A 20117-nucleotide genomic window follows, 5' to 3' on the forward strand; every position below is an offset into this window, starting at 1 on the left:
ATTCATGTAAATATATAACTGTGCTGTATTTTCACATAAATGGATATGTGGAGGGTTTTTGCACTCTTTCTTTTAACTCAATACCATATTTTGGAGATTTTTCTATGTTAGTACATAGATCATAGAATACATAGAGTTAAAACTCATTCTTCTGAACTAGAATTCCACAGTAAGGCTATACCCTGGCTATTTCACCATGTCCATTTTGATGGTCCATGACAGTCACTAAGGTCTGATCTGATTTATATAAACAAGCAAAAACAACCCCACTTCTGGGCTTAACAGAAAGACATTTTATTTGAACCTCTCACTTACAGCCCCTCGCTCAATTCCCAGACCTGAGTCCATTCACAAACCCAGAGTCTCCTAAAGGAAGGGAAAGCTGAAAACTTGAGGAGTAAACATTAACAACATCACAAGTACGTACTGTGACTCTTACTCCTAGCCTTACCCAAAGGAACCAGTGGTCATCTATAGAAGATCTGCATGGACAAAAAGAAAATTCAGTCCTCTGAGATGACCGAGGCCTAGCTGTGAAGTACATTAACGCCTAGAGACCTGAAATGTCACTGCAGTTCACTGGTAGGAGTGAGACTCTATACAGCAGTGAGGTGATCAAAGAAATTGTAGCCTGAGTCCACCTTACAGTGAGTTTATTGGGCTCCTAAACCATTCCTGTGGTTATTTCCCCAAATCTTAAGTGTACAGCAGAAGGAGATATACTGTTCACATTGGTTTCCAGGCTTTTACAACAAGAGTGATTATGATAGAAAAGACTACGTGGAAACCCACAGGACTTCCTCCCTTCACCAAATCAAAAATGGAAGTTATATAAATCCCTTGGCTAATGGCCATAGCAAGGGTCACCATCAAACATTTGAAAGATACATTTAACCTGCCAGCTTGGTTGAGGATGAAGATGGATGGATCTTGAAGAATGACTGAGGATTATAAACACAATCAGGTAACGTATCCAACTGCCTTACCCAAAGGGACCAGTGGTCATCTATAGAAAACCTGCATGGACAAAAAGTGCTTTTCCAGGTGTGGTCTCTTTTGAGGAACATATCAACAGAGGCCCTGGGATGGAGCCATTGCCTGAGCAAATGCTTCCCCTCATGTATTTTTATAGATAAAACGTACCAGAAGCAACTTGCTTTCACCTGGAAGCAACTGTTGAACACCATCTTGCCTTAGTGTTGATGTAACTCTACGGATCTGTTTGGTAAGCAGAGATCATGATCATCTCACTAGCCCACAGGATATCACAGTGGTTCCAAGGCTGATGAGCTGCTTAGTAGCACTCCATTATTAAGTGTGTGCGTGTGTGTGTGTGTGTGTGTGAGAGAGAGAGAGAGAGAGAGAGAGAGAGAGAGAGAGAGAGAGAGAGAGAGTTATTCATTTGTTTGTCTGCACTCGGCTACATTTCTACCTTCCTATACTCTTCTTAGTTATCATAAGGGGCCAAAAGTATATAAAATACATTTATCAGACACTTTGCAAGGTAGCTTCCAGTTAGGTTTTTGACAATGAAAGATAGAAGCCAGGAGAAGGCATATTTTGTTTGTATTAGTCCCCGCCCCCTCCTATTTCTGGCTTACTTACAGACAGCAGTAACTGTGGACAAGAGTGGGCCCCTGGGTTCCCATGTTATTCCAGAGATAGCAGTAGCAGCAGGCACGCTGGAAGCCACTGAACAAGTGACCCTGGACTCTGGCTGTGGTGGGGGCAACAAAAGAAGGTGTCTGGTATCCTGCAATGTCATGGTGGTTGTAGCACCAATGGCAGCATCCTCAGCAACAGGTACTGTAGCTGGCTCACCTGGACAATGATCGTGGGCTGTGTGTAACACCATTTATCATTCTCTGTTGCTGTGTTACACATTACTCTCAAACTAAGTGGGTTAAAACAAGAAGCATTTATCTTACAGTTTGTGGTCAGGAATCTGGGCATTGCTTACCTGGGTACCTCACATGGCAGCTGGCATCACTCACAATGAATCAGCAAGAGATTAAGAGAAGGTGCCCAAGATGGAAGCCACAGGGCTTTGTGTCCTAATCTCAGAAGTGACATCCTGTCACTTTTTTTTTTTAAATACATTTCACTGATTTTCTAGAGAGAGGAAGGGAGAGGGATAGAGAGTTAGAAACATCGATGAGAGAGAAACATCATCAGCTGCCTCCCTCACGCCCTCTACTGGGAGATGCCCGCAACCAAGGCACATGCCCCTGACCAGAATCGAACCTGGGACCCTTGAGTCCGCAGGCCGACGCTCTATCCACTGAGCCAAACCGGTTAGGGCCATCCTGTCACTTTTGTTGTATTCTGTTCAGTAGAATCAAGTTACTAGGTCCAGCCCACACTGAAGCTAATATTTACTCAGTACTTACTATCTGCCAGGTCCATAGACTCTGTCTCCTTCTCTTACAAGCCACAGGCATGTCTGAGTTCAGAGGTGCTCTCCCAGCATTTCTGAGCTCCCCCTGAGGCTTAGGAACACTAGAATGCTCCCCTGAGCTGTCCACCTGACCTGTCCACTTAACTGAGTCAGCCATAGCTGCATAATTGCTCTGCGCCCATACGGGAAGTGCAGCATATCTGAGAAACTTGAAGTTTCCCCTAAATTCTATCCTGAAAATGAAATGCAAATACAGGAAGGTTCTGCACGCCCCCCAAACCTGTCAGGGGGTCTATATGCAAACTACAATCCTCCTTTTCTGCTCCCAGAAACTTTACCCTGAATCAGGGAAGCTGACCTTACATCATCTTGATTCTGCCCTTGACCTATGGTTTATGCTCTCCTGTCCTACAAGTTCCTTGGCTTTTGATACTCAAAGCCAAGCATGTCCACTAAAAACACAAACAAAACAAAAAATACTTTTTAACTTACAAAAGGGCTTTGACTTTTTAAAAAATATACAGGTTTTTATTGATTTGAGAGAGAGAGGAAGGGAGAGAGAGAAATAGAAACATCAATGAGAGAGAAACAGATCAGCTGCCTCCTGCCCGACCCCTATGGGGATTGAGCCTGCAACCCAGGCATGTACTCTGACTGTGAATGGAATCAGTGACCCCTTGCTGCATGGGTTGATGCTCAACCACTGAGCCACACCAGTTGGGCAAAAGTGCTTTGACTTTTAATCCCACCATGAATTTTTTTTTAAATCCAGTCCCTCTTTTAATGTCTCTGTTCAGGATTCTATCTATTTTTCCCTGAGGCAAGTACATTAAGGTGATCACTAATATCTCAGTGGTGGAATGAAAGATAAGGGACAAGGAAGCTCAAGGAGGGTAGAACCTTAGTTAATACCTCAAATATCATCTACTACAAAGTGTGTCTTAGGACATATCCCCCCCCCCCCTCTTAATTTATATTACATCATTTATATCATAGTATTTATACTATGTTAGGCTTTTGTTATATGTTCTAGGCTGCTTTCCAAATAGTGTAACTGCTTGATTCTAGAAGACTGCTATATTTGGATTAAGCCCTGGTGCAGCATATTAAAGACTCCTACACCAGCCATGAAAACATTGTCTGAACTAGCTATCACCATTTCCTAACCTCTTACTTATTCCTCGACTCACTGTGGTCTGGCTTCTTTCTTTAGTGAAGTGGTTTACTCCACTAAAACTGTTTCTGTTTCTAAATCTAAGTTCTCTTGTTTGACTTCTCAGAAGCATTTGATAATTATGTATTCCTCCTCTTCCATGAAGCTTCTATTTTCTTCTGGTTTTCCACTTCCCACTTTTAATCTCCTTTGCAGGTCCATCCTCCCCTTTCTAGCCTACCCAGGGATCTGTCTAATGACCTTCTCTTTCTAAAAACTCTCCTTAGGCAATCTCATACATCCCCACTTCAAGATGCTGATGCCTCCTAAATCTCCTTCTCCATTTCAGCTCTTTCCAGGGCCCTACATCCATGTGCTCCTGTACAGGCCACTCCAGTAGGTCACAGCCAGGCCAGCAGACCCTGAGTGATGAATGAATGATTACTCTGACACACGTTTCTGTGAAAGAGAGGGCTAAGGGACTGCTTGGCTAGAGAAACCAAACAGCCCATTCTCCTGTCTCCTCAGGCTTTTATTGTAACAGCAGCTTGAACTAAAATTAAATATTAGATACTATCAGCAGGGTAAGCATCCTTGAGAAGACATGCATCTGCAGTGTCCTTTAAGCAAGAACATCTGAAGACTAAGTATAACGATTCCAGTAAACACCCAGGTGCTCACACATACACAGACTTGCTTCCCTACCACAGCCCATCTCAATAGAACAACGTAAAGCTAAATGTATCCTCCTCCATCCCCTCCTCTCCTGTATTACCCATCTCACACCACATGAAGAGGTACCCAAGCCAGAAATATGAGCATTATCTTCTTCTTCCTATTTCCTCACATTCAATCTCCCCTTCTTGTTGGTCCTAGCTGTAAATATCTGTCAAATCTGTCCACATGCCCCATGCCCTCTGCCACTGAAAGGACAGAACAGGACTGATAGCTGTGTCCTTATCCCCTCTTCCAAGAAAAAGCCGCAGAATGTATCAGTTACTCAGCCTGCCCTTATCTCAGCCAATGGGAAAGCGGGGAAACTAGCCCAAGGCCAAGAGTATGCTAGCCACCCCCCTGTCTTTGTGTAACCAGACCCTAGCTGCACCCTGCCCTTGCGTCACTAGCCCCCGGCCCTCACTCAACCAACCGGAAACAGCCAAATCAGTGGTCAGAGTGTGCCCCCACCCCCCGACCCCAAGCCCTATAAATTCTTTGTTCCCTTGGGATTCGGAGCTCTCTCTTGCATCCAGTAATGGAGGCGGGGGGGGGGGGGGGACCAAGTCCCGAGCTTGAATAAAAGACTCTATGCTTTTGCATTGGACTCGGCTCCCTAGTGATCTGTCTTGGGGGATCTTGAAATCTGGGCATAACACCACCAAGAGCCAGGCCTCTACTAACCCGTGCCTATATTCCTGGAACAGCTTTCTAATGTGGCTCCCTGCCTCTAGTCTGGCTTTTCTCTAACCCAGTGGTTCTCAATCTGTGGGTCGAGACCCCTTTGGGGGTTGAACGACCCTTTCACAGGGGTCGCCTAAGACCATCGGAAAACACATATATAATTACATATTGTTTTTGTGATTAATCACTATGCTTTAATTATGTTCAATTTGTAACAATGAAAATACATCCTGCATATCAGATATTTACATTACAATTCATAACAGTAGCAAAATTACAGTTATGAAGTAGCAACGAAAATAATTTTATGGTTGGGGGTCACCACAACATGAGGAACTGCATTAGGAAGGTTGAGAACCACTGCTCTAACCTATTCTTTAGACTATGCCCGTGGTCGACAAACTGTGGCTCTCAAGCCACATGCGGCTCTTTGGCCCCTTGAGTGTGGCTCTTCCACAAAATACCGCCTTCTGCACATGGGCCACGAAGTTTCAATCGCACTGTAAGTGGTATTTTGTGGAAGAGCCACACTCAAGGGGCCAAAGAGCTGCATGTGGCTAGAGAGCCGCAGTTTGCCAACCACCGGCTACGCGAAGTGAGCTTTCTGAAATGCAAATCTAATTACACAGTTGCCAGCTCAAAACCTTGCAGTATGTCCCCAATGCCTCAGAGTAAAATCTAAGCTCCTTGCTTCCTGAAGCAGCAGTTAGAGGTGAATTTTAAGAAATTATCGCACAGTAAAATTGATTCTTTATTGTGTACCGTTCCATGGATTTTATGATATGTTTACTTAGATTCTGCGCCCACCACAACTATCCATCAGTCTCAAAAAACTCCTTCATGCTCTTCCTTTATAATCACGCCCTCCCCCATCCTCAACCCCTGACCCCCTGACAACCATCGATCTATTCTCCATAGCTATAGATTTGTCTTTTGAAAGAAAAAGAAAAAAAAAAAACAGAAAGAAAGGGAAAAAAGGAATGTAATCTTTTGAAAAAGTAAAACAAAACCCAAGCCCCTTAAAGCGGCTTTAATGCCTCTGCCTACCCCACCTCCAGCAACTGCCCCCACCCCTTGGAGTGATCTATTTTCGGTTCTTGGGGAGCTCCAAGCTTTCTTCCAACTAGACAACCTCCTCAAACCCTTTTGGAGAGGGGGGTACACAGAGGCGCACTCCGCAGCGCCTAACACTTCCTCATTATAACACCTTTATGTTGTTGCAGTGGCCAGGTACTTGTCTCTTCCCACAGTTCCTTGCGGCTGGGACGTGCCTTAGGCGCTGTTACATGCCAGCTTCCCCGATGGGCTGAGCTGGCCCCCAATCCACGCACCTGCTGGGGCGTTGACACTTTCCGAGGCTCTCACAGTCGCAAAGCTTCGCAGGCAGAGAGAGCATGCGCACCAGGGCAGACAGGGCGTGGCATGGTCACGTGGCCAAGAGGGGGCGGGCCCAGACGCTCCCGTCCGCCTCACACTGGCTGCAGCTGCGCTTGCGCGCTGCAAACAACCGTTGCGGGGCGTCCGTCGGCCGCCTACACCCTGCCCCTTGGCCCTGAAGTACCCGGCCTGGTGGCCCAGGACGTTCCCGTCGCATGGCGGAGTGCTGCGGAAGATGCCCATGAAGTCCTTAGTCCTTCTAGTTGCGCTGTTGACATGGCCTTCGTTTGTAGCGGCGTACCCAAGTGAGTGACCGGCCTGAGGTTGCAGGATACTCCCAGGGAAACCTTCGGGGTCCCGCCGGAATTCCGGCTCTTCTTTCCTTGGTCCCACATAACTCCCAAACTTCACTATCGAGGGTTCTGGCCTCCGAGGCTGAGGTGTGTCCCTCCTCCCCTTCCTGCATGTTGCGAGGCTGGCCTGGCCACGCAGTGACCCAGGCATTGGCTCCCAGACTGGACCCAGGATGCACCGGCGGGGCACATGGGGCACATGGGGCACATGGACCTCCTTCCCCCGGCGGACACGGTCCTTGATGTTAACGCGGCCCCCTTCTGCCGGGAGTCACTGCGCATGCGGTAAAGCAGGGTGCGCGAACTGCAGCCAGGCCAAGGCGGCCTGTTTTGGTATGGCTGGCTAGCTAAGGATGGTTTTGACATTTTTAAGGGTGAATGTGAAATGTGATCTTTAGTGAAATGGGAAAAGTATGAAATTCCAATTTCATTGTTCATAAACAAAGTTTTATTGGAACATAGCTGCTTTCCCTTGTTATAACATCCAAGTGACAGTATGGCCTGCAAAGCCGAAAATATTTACAGAAAAAAAGTTTAACCCCTGTGGTAAAACATGGAGAACATGTGGATTGCAAACATAGGCCTGGGACACTTACCCCGTGTGCACACCTAAAAAGCATCCTCAGGAGTATAGCATTAAAAACCTTTGTTAAGAATTATAACTTATGACCTGTCCCTCCCTAATAGCTGAAAATTAGTAAGGTGGCTACCTTGAGGCATTTAAATAGTGAAGTCCAGCGTCTGATAGCTGATATTCCAGATATGATTTGCTTGTCCATCTAGTCTAACTATAATTCATTATAGCATTTTGTAATGTTGGGATTTGGTTTAACCAAATCAAATTTAACAGGGAGGTGTAAAGTACTAAAGTGCTTGCTAGTTATGCAGGCCTACATTTCATGCATAGTAGTGGCAAAAGTTCTGGATAAAGTGTCTTAGATAAGTTAGTCCATTAAATACTTGCACTTACGATTTTGAGTTGTTTTAAACAAAAGTATTTAAAAAATGTTCTTTGCTATAAATAAACAGAACATACTGAAAATGATAATTATCTTTTCTTGATATCTGATGGTCATTACTAACTAGCAACCCAGTGCACGAAATTCATGCACGGGTGGAGGGGTGTCCCTCAGCCCGGCCTGCACCCTCTCCAACCTGGGACCCCTTTAGAGATGTCCGACTGCCAGTTTAGGCCCGATCCCACCATCCCTCTTGCAATCTGGACCACTGGCTCCTAACTGCTCACCTGCCTGCCTGCTTGATCACCCCTAAGCACTCTGCCTGCAGGTCTGCTTGCCCCCAATTGCCCCCCCTGCCAGCCTGATCACCTCCAACTGCCCTCCCCTCCTGGCCTGATGACCCCTAACTGCCTCTGCCTCAACCCTGCCACCATGGCTTTGTCCAGAAGAATATCAGGAAGGTCTCCTGGTCTAATTAGCATATTACTCTTTTATTAGTATATATATCAGTTATTGCATTTTGGTAGTTGTAGATCATTAGGTCACAACTAACATATATGGAGAGTTTAGATGACATTGTTACATATTGTACATTCTGGGACTGCTAAAATGTTAAAGGGACATCTTTAAGAAGAAAGAAATGAAACATTAATATATAAATAATAAAATGGCAATAAATACTACTTATCAATAATCACTTTAAATGTAAATGGATTAAATGCTCCAATCCGGACAGGGTAGCTGAATGGATAAGAAAACAAGACCCATATATAGGTATCCAAAAAAATGTAGGCACACACTTTGAATAATTACAAAGGCAGTGTTTATTAAAATACTGTACATTTCATTTTCAGAATTGAGCTATCAGCTGTTAGAGTGCGTGTGTGTGTGTGTATACGTACATATATATATATTTGGGACACTCTGTATATGCTGTCTATAAGACAAAAAAAAATCAAAAAAGATAATAGCAGCCTTAATGACACATTAGATCAGATAGATTTAATTGGTATTTTTAGAGCATTATACCCAAAGCAGCAGAATATACATTCTTTTCAAGAATACATGGAACTTTTTTTAGGATAGACCACAAAACAAATTTTAATAAATTTAAGAAGATTGAAATCATATCAAGCATTTTCTCTGACCACAATAGTATGAAACTAGAAATCAATTACAAGAAAAAAAACTGGAAAACATGCAAACAAATGGAAGCTAAATGACATGTTACCAAACAACATATGGGTTGCCTTTTCCTGTGGGAGCCACTGGGTAGAGAGGAATGTGGCCTTCTCCTCTCCCCACCATGGCGTGTGCTCATCCACTGATATCTGTGTACTCCAAAAAGGGGGAAACAGCTAGCAAAAATGTCACTTTGCCTGCTGTATTCAAGGCTCCCATTCAACCAGATATTATGAACTGTGTTCATAGCACCTTGTGCAAAAGCAATAGACAACCCTATGCTGTCAGTGAATTGGCAGGTCACCAAACCAATGCCGAGTCCTGGGGTACTGGCAGAGCTGTGGCTCGAATTCTCAGAGTCCGAGGTAGTGGAACTCATCGTTCTGGCCAGGGTGCTTTTGGAAATATGTATCATGGGGACCACATGTTTGCACCAACCAAAACCTGGCGCCGTCGGCACCACAGAGTAAACACAACACAGAAATGATATGCCATCTGCTCTGCCCTAGCTGTCTCAGCCTTACCAGCACTGGTCATGTCTAAAGGTCACTGTATTGAAGAAGTTCCTGAACTTTTGGTGGTTGAAATAAAGTTGAAGGCTACAAGAAAACCAAGGAGTCTGTTTTGCTTCTTAAGAAACTTAAGGCCACCCTAGCAGGTTTAGCTCAGTACATAGAGCATTGGCTTGCGGACTGAAGGGCCTAGGTTCAGTTCTGGTCAAGGGCACATGCCTGGGTTGTGGGCTCCATCTCCAGTAGGGGGTGTGCACGAGACAGCCAATCAATGAGTCACTCTCATCATTGATGTTTCTATTTCTCCCTCTCCCTTCCTCTCTAAAATCAATAAAAATATATTTTTAAAAAATTAAACTTAAGGCCCGGAATGATATAAAAAAGGTCTATGCCTCTCAGCAAATGAGAGCTGGCAAGGGCAAAATGAGAAACCATCATCATATACAGCACAGGGGACCTTGCATCATCTATAATGAGGACAATGGTATCATCAAAGCCTTCAGAAACATCCCTGGAATTACTCTGCTTAATGTAGGCAAACTGAACATTTTGAAACTAGCTCCTGGAGGGATGTGGGCCATTTCTGCATTTGGACTGAAAGTGCTTTCCACAAGTTAGATGAACTGTATGGCACTTGGTATAAAGCTGCCTCCCTCAAGAGTAACTATAGCTTTCCCATGCACAAGATGCTCAATTCAGACCTTAGCAGAATCTTGAAAAGTCCAGAGATCCAAAGAGCCTTCTGAGCACCACGCAAGAAGATTCACTGCAGAGTCCTGAAGAAGAATTCACTGAAAAACCTGAGAATCATGTTGAAGCTAAACCCATATTCAAAAACCATGCGCTGGAACACCATTCTTTGCCAGGCCAAGAACCACAGGCTTTGGGTGGATAAAGCAGCAGCAGCGCTAGAAGCCAAATCAGGTGAGAAGGGGGTTCCAGGCAAGAAGCCTGTGGTAGGGAAGAAAGGAAAGAAGGCTGTTGGCCTTAAGAAGCAGAAGAAGCCTTTGGTGGGGAAAAAGGCTGCAGCTACCAAGAAGCCAGCAGCTGAGAAGAAGCCCACAGAAAAGAAACCCACCACAGAAGAAAAGAAGCCTGTGGCATAAACTTACATTTGTTTATTCCATAGCGGTCAAATCACTATGGACAGCTAATTTTGAATAAAAATATGATCAAAGGCAAAAAACAACAACACAATACAAAACAAAAAAACAACAAAACAATATATGGGTTAACAATAAGGTCAAGGAAGAAATGAAAAGATATCTTGTGACAAATGAAAATGAACACAACTACCTAAAACCTATGGGACACAGCAAAAGCAGTCCTAAGAGGGAAATTCATAGCAATATAGGCCTACCTCAAGAAACAAGAAAAATCTCAATCTAACCTTACACCTAAAGGATCTAGAAAAAGGACAACAAACAAATTACAAAGTGAGTACAAGGAAGGTCAGAGTAGAAATAAACAAAATAGAGTCTAAAAAAATGTATACCAAAGATCAATGAAACCAAGAGCTGGTTCTTTGAACAGATAAACAAGGTTAATAAGCCTTTAACCAGACTCACGAAGAAAAAGACTGGAAGGACTCATAAATAAAATTGGAAATAAAAGGGAAGAAGTAACAACTGACACCACAGGGGAAAAAGGGGGTAGTAAAATACTCATGTATATGCTACAATATAAATGACCTTAAAAACATACTAAGTAAAAGAAGCCAGTCACAAAAGAACACATATTGTATGATTTCATTTATATGTAATGTATAGTATAGGCAAATCCATAGAGACAAAAATAGATTAGTGGTTGCCTAGAGGGATAGGGGCAATTGGGAATGGATTTATTTTGGGGGTGATGAAACTGTTTTAAACTTACATTTGTTACATTTGTGGTGATAGTTGCACAATTGTGAATATACAAAAAATCATTGAATTGTATACTTTAAAATATGTATTTGATAAATTCTGAAGGTATATTAATATTGCTGGAGATTATAATTTACTTAAAATTATGTTAATTATTTTAAGTAAATTAAAAGTATATTACTTTAGAGATAAAATCCAATATAATAAATTAATAGGACTTAAACTTATGTCATGTAAATTTATACTAGGCCATTTAGTAAGGGCCAACTAGAAGAATGTGGGGGTTTTCTGAAAATTGTAACTATTTAACTACAATGTTTATGATGTTCTTTTAGATAAACTTTTGATTTAGAAATTTAGAAAAATATGGTTAAAGTTATATCCTTTATTATTATAAAAACTTTATTCCCGAAAATAAGAGAATTTTTTAAAAATATATTTTATTGATTTTTTACAGAGAGGAAGGGAGAGAGAGAGTTAGAAACATCGATGAGAGAGAAACATCGATGAGAGAGAAACATCGATCAGCTGCCTCCTGCACACCCCAAACTGGGGATGTGCCCGCAACCCAGGTACATGCCCCTGACCGGAACCGAACCCGGGACCCTTCAGTCCGCAGGCCGACGCTCTATCCACTGAGCCAAACCGGTTTCGGCGAGAATTTTTTTATTACCCAGATTTATCCCTTAATAAATATTGGAATGTTATCCCCAAACCCCGACCCCTCCCCCCAAAAAAAGCCAAAACAAAGCAAAACAGATTTATTTTATTTTATTTATTAATCGTCACCTGAGGATATATTTTCTATTGATTTTTTTAGAGAGAGGGAGGGAAGGAGGAAGGGGAGAGAGAGAGAAAGAGAGAGAGAAACATCGATGTGAGAGAGACACATTGATTGGTTGCTTCCTGCACATGCTTCTACCAGGGCCAGGATAGAGCTTACACAATTTTTTTTTTACCTGTTCCTTAAGGTAAATTACTGGAGGCACAATTAATTTACATATTTGCAAGCTTTTAGTTCATTCATGCAATCATTCATTTAACAATGCGTATAAAATATATATATTTTTTTATTGATTTCAGAGAGGAAGGGAGAGAGAGGTAGAAACATCAATGATATTTCTATTGATTTCAGAGAGGAAGGGAGAGAGAATCATTGATTGGCTGCCTCCTGCACACCCCCTACTGGGGATTGGGCCTGAAACCCTGGCATGTGCCCTGATTTGTAATCGAACCAGTCACTTACTGGTTCATAGATCAGTGCTCAACCACTGAGCTATGCTGGCCAGAGAAAGACTAATGAAGGATCTCTAGATCATAAGGGAAGTAAGAAAGTTACTTCCTTTATTAAGGAAGTAAACTATGCACATGACAATTTTAGGTTTATTGTTTAAAAAATATTATCTACTTGACTGGCAAAATGAAAATTGTTTTTAACTTGTGTTTCTTTCATAAGCAGTGAATTTTAGCAAGTTTTCATGCTAATTGGCTTTTGTGTTATTCCTTATACCCTCTTCCTCCTTTAATTGGCCATTCTATGAGAAGGAAGTACATATTTTGAATGTATTGTTTGTTGGTTGGGATTTTATATTTCATTGCTCATTTTAAAATATGATTTTATTAATTTGTCTTTCATTTCTCTGTGAAGTTAGTTTATTTAAGTTATTGACTGTCGATTCCTACCAATACTTTCTAGTAAGAAAACATTAAATTTGGATCAGCTATTTTTAATATTTCCAAATACATACATCTTAATATAGGGCAGGGGTGGGCAACCTTTTTGTAAGTGCATGCCAAAACCAGCAAAATCTCTGACTCAAAATTCTTCTGCGTGCCAACCCTAATTTTTTGAGAACATGTTACGCCTACTTTATATCTCATAAGGTGTACGTACGTGAAGAACCTTGAAGAAATAATAAAATTCATTCGAGCGACAAAAACACAGTATATGATGATGAAAAATACATTTATTTTTTAATGTACACATGTACACTGATAGTCCAACAGAAAACTTTATGACTCCGTTTGATATTATCAGTAGGACTTTTGCTGCTGTATCACTGATGACAGAGATTTTACATCAGGTTTATATTTCGTGAGCTTCAGAGATACGCACGAGCTACTACTTTCATCCGTCAGGCTACTCCTATTACGAGACTTAACAAAATTCATCACTGAGAACAAAGATTCACAAGCGTATATGGATGAAAACATGGAGAGTAACGCTGTTGCAAAGGTTTTTAAACAGAAAAAATTTTCTGGAATGGCATTCCAAGTCCTCAATAGTCGTTTTCAACACTATTGAAATTGCTCTTCCCCTCTCTCGTCAATCCATGTCTGTGGTCTTTAAGATAACTTATTATGTAAAATTATTTATCTAAGATGCACCTACACTGAATTTATCTGAAAAATAAAAAAATCAAAATTAAGAAAAAAATTGTAAATGGAAGATTATAAGAGAGGGTTTCGCGTGCCAGCAAAAGTTATTGGCGTGCCATATTTGGCACGCATGCCAGGGGTTGCCCACCCCTGATATAGGGTGTCTCAAAAATGTATACACCTATTAAAGGTATGCATTTTAGTCCAGTTGTCAGGAGAGCAAACTTTTGTATATTTTAACAAACTTATTTCATTTATTTATTTTACTTTAATATTTACATTTTATTAATATTAAAATATTTATATTTCAATATTTATTATCTATATATATAAAGCTAGCAACTAGAATGCCATAACGACCATAATGACCAGTCGCAATGACACCCACTGTGGCCAGTGAACTTGCCCGATTGGGAAGCTGGGCCAGCGGCCAACCTCCTGCAGACCCCCCCCAAGCCGGCCCCACCCCCAATGGGCCCCTACCATCCCAATCAGCCCCCCCCCACTCCAATCAAGGGCAGGCCAGCTGGCCAACCACCCATGGCTCCTCTCCCAGGCCGCTGGCCACTGATCGACCCCTGCAACCCACTCGGGGGTGGGGCCCGCTGGCCAATCGCCCATAGCCCCTCCCCCCAGCTAGCTCAGCCCTGATGGGCCCTGATCGGGGTGGGCCGGCCAGACTCCACCCGTGCACAAATTCGTGCACTGGGCCTCTAGTTTATAGGTTAACAATCAACCACTGAGCCACATGGGCTAGGCCTCCCAGACAGTTTTATCATCATACTTCTCTTTTGCCAGCATCCTTGTGCCATCTTTTTATGGCAACATTGTGTAGTTACTTATATGTACCTGCTTTGAAGTGAAACAACATATTTTTGAATCCCATTCTTACCACTTTCAAGTGGAATATAATTTTAGGCAAATTACTTGTTCTTTCTAAATATCCTCCTTTTTTCTCTTTATAAAGGTAGATTTAAAGCCCTTAATATAGTGCCTGGCACATAGCAGTTGCTCAGTCAGAACTGTTATGGTCTTTCAATCAGTATTTTCTAATTTCCCCTTCAGATTTCATACCACTTTGTTTCTACAGTTGTTTGATCATTTTGTTTACTTCCCTGTTATTTGTCATGTGCATAATTCTTCATGGTCTATTTCAAGAAGAGAAGTGCTCAGCTATAACTTCCATATCTGTGATTCTTGCTAACCTCAAGCCTGCTTAGCAGGTAGCCATCCTGTTAACTAGAGGCACAGGAAAGCAGCATTGTGGTTTTTCAAGGTGGAAGAGATTCTTATTTAGCCACGTTCTGAGACATTGCTATGTTTGGTTGGATCACTAACTGGTAAAATAGAAGGAATATAATAACACAAGGGCAAACAACAAATATTCCAAGTTTAATAACACAACTCCTAGCAGAGTGGTGTGGTCTTTGTAAGAATTTGAAGTTTGTTCATCCCTCTAAGCACCTCCTAAAAAATGGGATAAAGCAGGTTTTCAGTGGCCAGCGCAGTTTGGAGGGATATTGAGGCTTGACTATCTTTTATTACCTTGCCTGCAAAGATTTTTATAGAGATCAGGTTGATTTGCAAGAGCAGCTCTGGTTACTAGAACTGACAAGGTCTATATCAAACATACAGATATTTTAGGGACAAAAGTAGGAGGTGGGAGGTGTGGGGGGAAGGGATGGATTTAACAACAGAACAATGTGGAGACAAAGGGTACATAAAGAAGGGAGGAAAAACAAGATAGGAGGTAGAGTGCTAGATTGATAGGCAGCATGAATAGGCTTGTTAGTGTTGCCTGAGTACAGTATAAAGGGATAATGAGTATTGCAGGTGGTTTTTCCCTTTTAAAAATCAACTAGCAGTACCTCCTTTTTCTGTCCTTTGACAATCTAATTCATCTAATAGTAGCCTGGGTATCCTATTTACTACTATGAGAAGAGATAAGTTAAATGATTAAACATTGAAAGGGAGGGAGGAGCAGGGGAAGAGAGAGAAAACATCAACAGGGCTGGGGATTGAACCAGCTATACACACTCTTGACGGAATGGAACCTGGGACCCTTCATTATGCGGGCTGATGCTCCAACCACTGAGCCAAACCAGGCAAGGCTGGAAATGTCTTCTTAAAAGCATTTAAGCTTTTGTTGCTTGCAGACTTTAGATTTGCTTATGAATAGTTGCTCAGAATAGATTTTTTCCAAAATTGATTTTTAAAAATTTTTTATTTTGGAAAAAATTCAATAAATACACAAACAGAAAGAATGGCATAATAAATCTCCATATATCTATAACCAGCTTCAACTATTATTAACCCATAATTAATCTTGTTTCATTTATACCTCCACTCACATTTCCCTCCCTCACCTCCCCAACTTCGCAGGCTTGGATTATTTAGAAGGAAATTCCAGACATCATATAATTTTATAAGTAAATACTTCAACATGTAGAACTAAAATATAAGTACTTAAAAACACAACAATGTGAATTTCATACCTAAAAAGATAATTATTCTTTAATATTATAAAATATTTGGTTAGTGTTGAAATTTTCCTAATTCTCTCTCTCTCTTCCAGTTTGATTGCATTGGGATTCAAATAAGATTCATACGTGTAATTTGTTGATATGTCCATTAATTCCCCCCCTTTTTTTTAATATGCCCCAGACATGAAACAGCTCTGGCCACCGACACAGACATCAAGCTAGGATGAACTAAGGACTGTACATCTGCTTTGCCCCTGATTGATATAAGAGCAATACCACCAATCAGATGTTTCCTTGCCCATTGCCAGGGGGTCATTAATTTCCTTTTAACCTATAGTTCTTCCTTCATCTTTATATTACCCCTGGTATGTAAGTGTTGAAGAAATTGGATCATATACCCTGTAGTTTGCTGCAATCTAAATTTTGCTGATTACATATCCATGGTGTACCAGGGTCCAGCCCCAGCGGGCCAGGGGTTCCCAAAGGTGTGGATGAGTCAGCGAAGAATGATTTATATGGAGACAGCGTTCAGATGATCAGCATAGCTCTCTTTAGTCTCTGTGGATCTTCCTGTGCCTGGCTGAGGCCACAGAGAAAGATCCAGAGGTAAGCTGAGCCTTTATTTTATAGTCAGAGGTAAACAAGGTAGTGGTTACCATAATTACACTGTTCTTGTGAGTTTCACTTGTTTTGGCAGCACTTCCTGCTACTCCCTCAGCCCATTAGCTTCCCAGATAAGATCTAGGTAGCTTATAAGGTCAAGCCTAATTATGCTAAGAGGACTGTGCCCTCTAAACTGGGACTTGTTTGTGACTTTGCCAACAGGTCAGTCCGAGGCTTAACCCTATAGCCGCGCCCCACAGTGGTGTAGTTTATGTTTTCCTTTGTTGTCCCATGTATTGTCTGCATATTGTTAGTTAGATCTAGAGGTCCTGTTAGATTCAAATTTGACCTTTTTTGCAAGACTGCTACATTGAAGGTTTATGTTCTTTCATGAGGATGCATATCTAATTTTGTACCTTTTTGTGATATCATTAATATTGATAATCATTGAAAATGATCATATTCTAGTTATAAATGGCTTCTTGGTTTATTATTTGGAATAATTTATAAATTGAAACTTTTTTCATCTTGAGCTATATTTCAATATGCAATTCGGTCTATTTCTGTATTTTCTGTTCTGTTCCATTCATCTATTCATATGCAATGCTAAACTATTTTTATAATAGAGGCTTTATACTGTATTTTAATATCTAATAAGGGGTAGCTCCTGTTTTTCTGGCTATTCTTACTCATTTGTTCTTCAAATGAACTTCATAATCCATTTGTTCTGTCTTCAGAAAATAACTACTGATATTAGGAGCATATTAAATGTATGGCCCTGGCTGGTTTGGCTCAGTGGATGGAGCAACAGCCTGTGAATTGCGGGCTCGATCTTCAGTAGGCGGCATGCAGGAGGCAGCCAATCAATGATTCTCTCTCATCATTGATGTTTCTCTCTCTCCCTCTCCCTTCCTTTCTGAAATAAAAAAAAAAAAAGTGACATCTAAGCGTCTTTATGATATTGAATCTTTTTGTCTGAGTACATGGTTTATTGTTGGTAAATGTTTCTCTCCACGTCCCGCGTGGTTCAGGGTTCAGGGCCTAGAAGAGGAGCCGCACCCAAATGAAAGAGAAAAGACACGAGATAATTTGGAAATATTGGGGGGCCAGGCGGGCAAGTCCAACTCAAGGAGAAGGACTTCCACTGGTGCTCAGGCCGCATCAACCTTTTATAGTCAGAGGTAAACAAGGTAGTGGTTACCATAGTTACACAGTTCTTGTGAGTTTCACTTGTTTTGACCATAGTTACACTTCCTGCACTTCCCTCAGCCCATTAGCTTCCCAGATAAGATCTAGGGAGTGTTATAAGGTCAAACCTAATTATGCTAAGAGGACTGTGCCCTCTAAGCTGGGACTTGTTTGTGACTTTGCCAACAGGTCAGTCCGAGGCTTAACCCTATATTGGTTCCCTGCAGTTTATCTTTCTATTTGTAGAAGTTTGCATTATGCCTTTTAGATTTTATTATATTCTTGTCTCCGTTTTCTGAGGTTGTTATAACAAATTACCAACAGAAACTTATTCTAGAAACTTACTAGAGGCCTGGGTCTAAAATCAGTTTCACTGAGCTAGAATCAAGTTGTAGGGCAAAGCTGTGCTCCTTCTGAAAGCTCTGAGAGCCAATATTTTTATTGCCTCTTTCAGCTACTGGTGGCTGCCAGCATTCTTTGTCTTGTGGCCACACTAATCTCTGCCACCTCTTCCATATTACCACCTCCTTGTCTCTGTGTGTAGCATCTCTTTCTCCATCTCTATCTTATAAAAACATTTGTGACTATATTTAGGATAATCCCCTTTGGCAAGACCCTTAATTCAATCATATATGCAAACAGCCCTTTTCCATATAAAGTAACATTTACAGGTTCCAGGGATTAGAGCCTGATCTCTGTATGTCTATATTCAGCCTAGAATAATTCCTCATATAGATTTTGGGCATGTCCTTTTAACTTTATTATTAGATTTAAATTTTTTTTGTTTTCAAAATAGCATTTTCCCTCTCATTTTATCTTGTAACTGGTTTATATTTGTAGTAGAGGCCCGGTGCACAAGATTCATGCACCCAGGGGGTCCCTCAGCCTAGCCTGCACCCTCTCACAGTTTGGGAGCCCTCGGGGGATGTCCGACAGTCAGACATCCTCAGCACTACCGTGGCCGCTGCTGTGCTCACCAGCCATGAACCCAGCTTCTGGCTGAGTGGTGCTTCCCCTGTGGGAGCACACTGACCACCAGGGGGCATCTCCTGCATTGAGCGTCTGCCCCCTGGTGGTGCGCATTATAGCACCAGTCATTCTGCCATTCGGTCAATTTGCATATTAGCCTTTTATTATATAGGACTAGAGGCCCGGTGCACAAAAATTTGTGCACTCGGGGGGAGGAGGGTCCCTCAGCCCGGCCTGTGCCCTCTCGCAGTCTGGGACCCCTCGGGGGATGTCTACCTGCTGGCTTAGGCCTGCTCCCTGGGGGATTGGGCCAAAGCTGGCAGTCAGACATCCCTCTGGCAGCCCGGCAGCCCTCGGGGGATGTCCACTTGCCAGCGGGGAGCAATCCTAAGCTGCAATCAGACATCCTTAGTGCTGCTGAGGAGGCAGGAGAGGCTCCCACCACCACCACTGTACTGGCAGCCGTTAGCCTGGCTTGTGGCTGAGCAGAGCTCCCCCATGTGGGAGCACAGTGACCACTAGGGGGCATCTCCTGCATTGAGCATCTGCCCCCTGGTGGTCAGTGTGTGTCATAGTGACCAGTCATTCCAGTCGTTCTGCTGTTAGGGTCAATTTGCATATTACCCTTTTATTATATAGGATAGAGGCCTGGTGCACGGGTGGGGGCCGGCTGGTCCTGAAGGGTGTTCCGGATCAGGGTGGGGGTCCTGCTGGGGTGCCTGGCCAGCCTGGGTGAGGGGCTGAGGGCCATTTTCAGTCTGGCCACATGCCCCTTTAGGGTGGGGGTCCCCGCTGGAGTGCCTGGCCAGCCTGGGTGAGGGGCTGTGGGCCATTTCAGGCTTGCCACACCCCCTTCAGGGAGGGGGTCCTGCTGGGGTATCTGGCCAGTCTGGGTGAGTGGCTGATGGCTGTTTGCAGGCTAGCCAAGCCCCCCAGCACAGACCCTCACCCCATGAGGGTGTGGCCAGCCTGGGTGAGGGGCTGATGGCTGTTTGCAGGCTAGCCACAGCCCCTTCAGGTTGGGGGTCCCCCTGGGGTGCCTGGCCAGCCTGTGTGAGGGACTGATGGCTGTTTGCAGGCTGGCCACAGCCCCTTCAGGGTTGGGGTCCCCACTGGGGTGCCTGTCCAGTCTGGGTGAGGGTCTGTCTGAGGGCTGTTTTCAGGCTGACCACACCCCCTTCAGGGTATGGGGTCCTGCTGGGGTGCCTGGCCAGTCTGGGTGAGTGGCTGATGGCTGTTTGCAGTCTGGCAAAGCCCCTCAGCGGGGACCCTCACCCCATGAGGGTATGGCCAGCCTG

The 20117-nt window shown here is 43.0% G+C and overlaps 2 pseudogenes; one reads left to right on the forward strand and one right to left on the reverse strand.

Moving 5' to 3' along the window:
- Positions 1–8908: 8908 nt before the first annotated feature.
- Positions 8909–10474, forward strand: LOC118664645 (annotated as a pseudogene).
- A 5753-nt stretch (positions 10475–16227) lies between these two features.
- LOC118662112 lies at positions 16228–16372 on the reverse strand (annotated as a pseudogene).
- Between the last annotated feature and the right edge of the window lie 3745 nt (positions 16373–20117).

The sequence above is a fragment of the Myotis myotis genome, unplaced genomic scaffold, assembly GCF_014108235.1.
Source record: "Myotis myotis isolate mMyoMyo1 unplaced genomic scaffold, mMyoMyo1.p scaffold_m19_p_1, whole genome shotgun sequence".
In the NCBI taxonomy this organism is placed as follows: Eukaryota; Metazoa; Chordata; class Mammalia; order Chiroptera; family Vespertilionidae; genus Myotis; species Myotis myotis.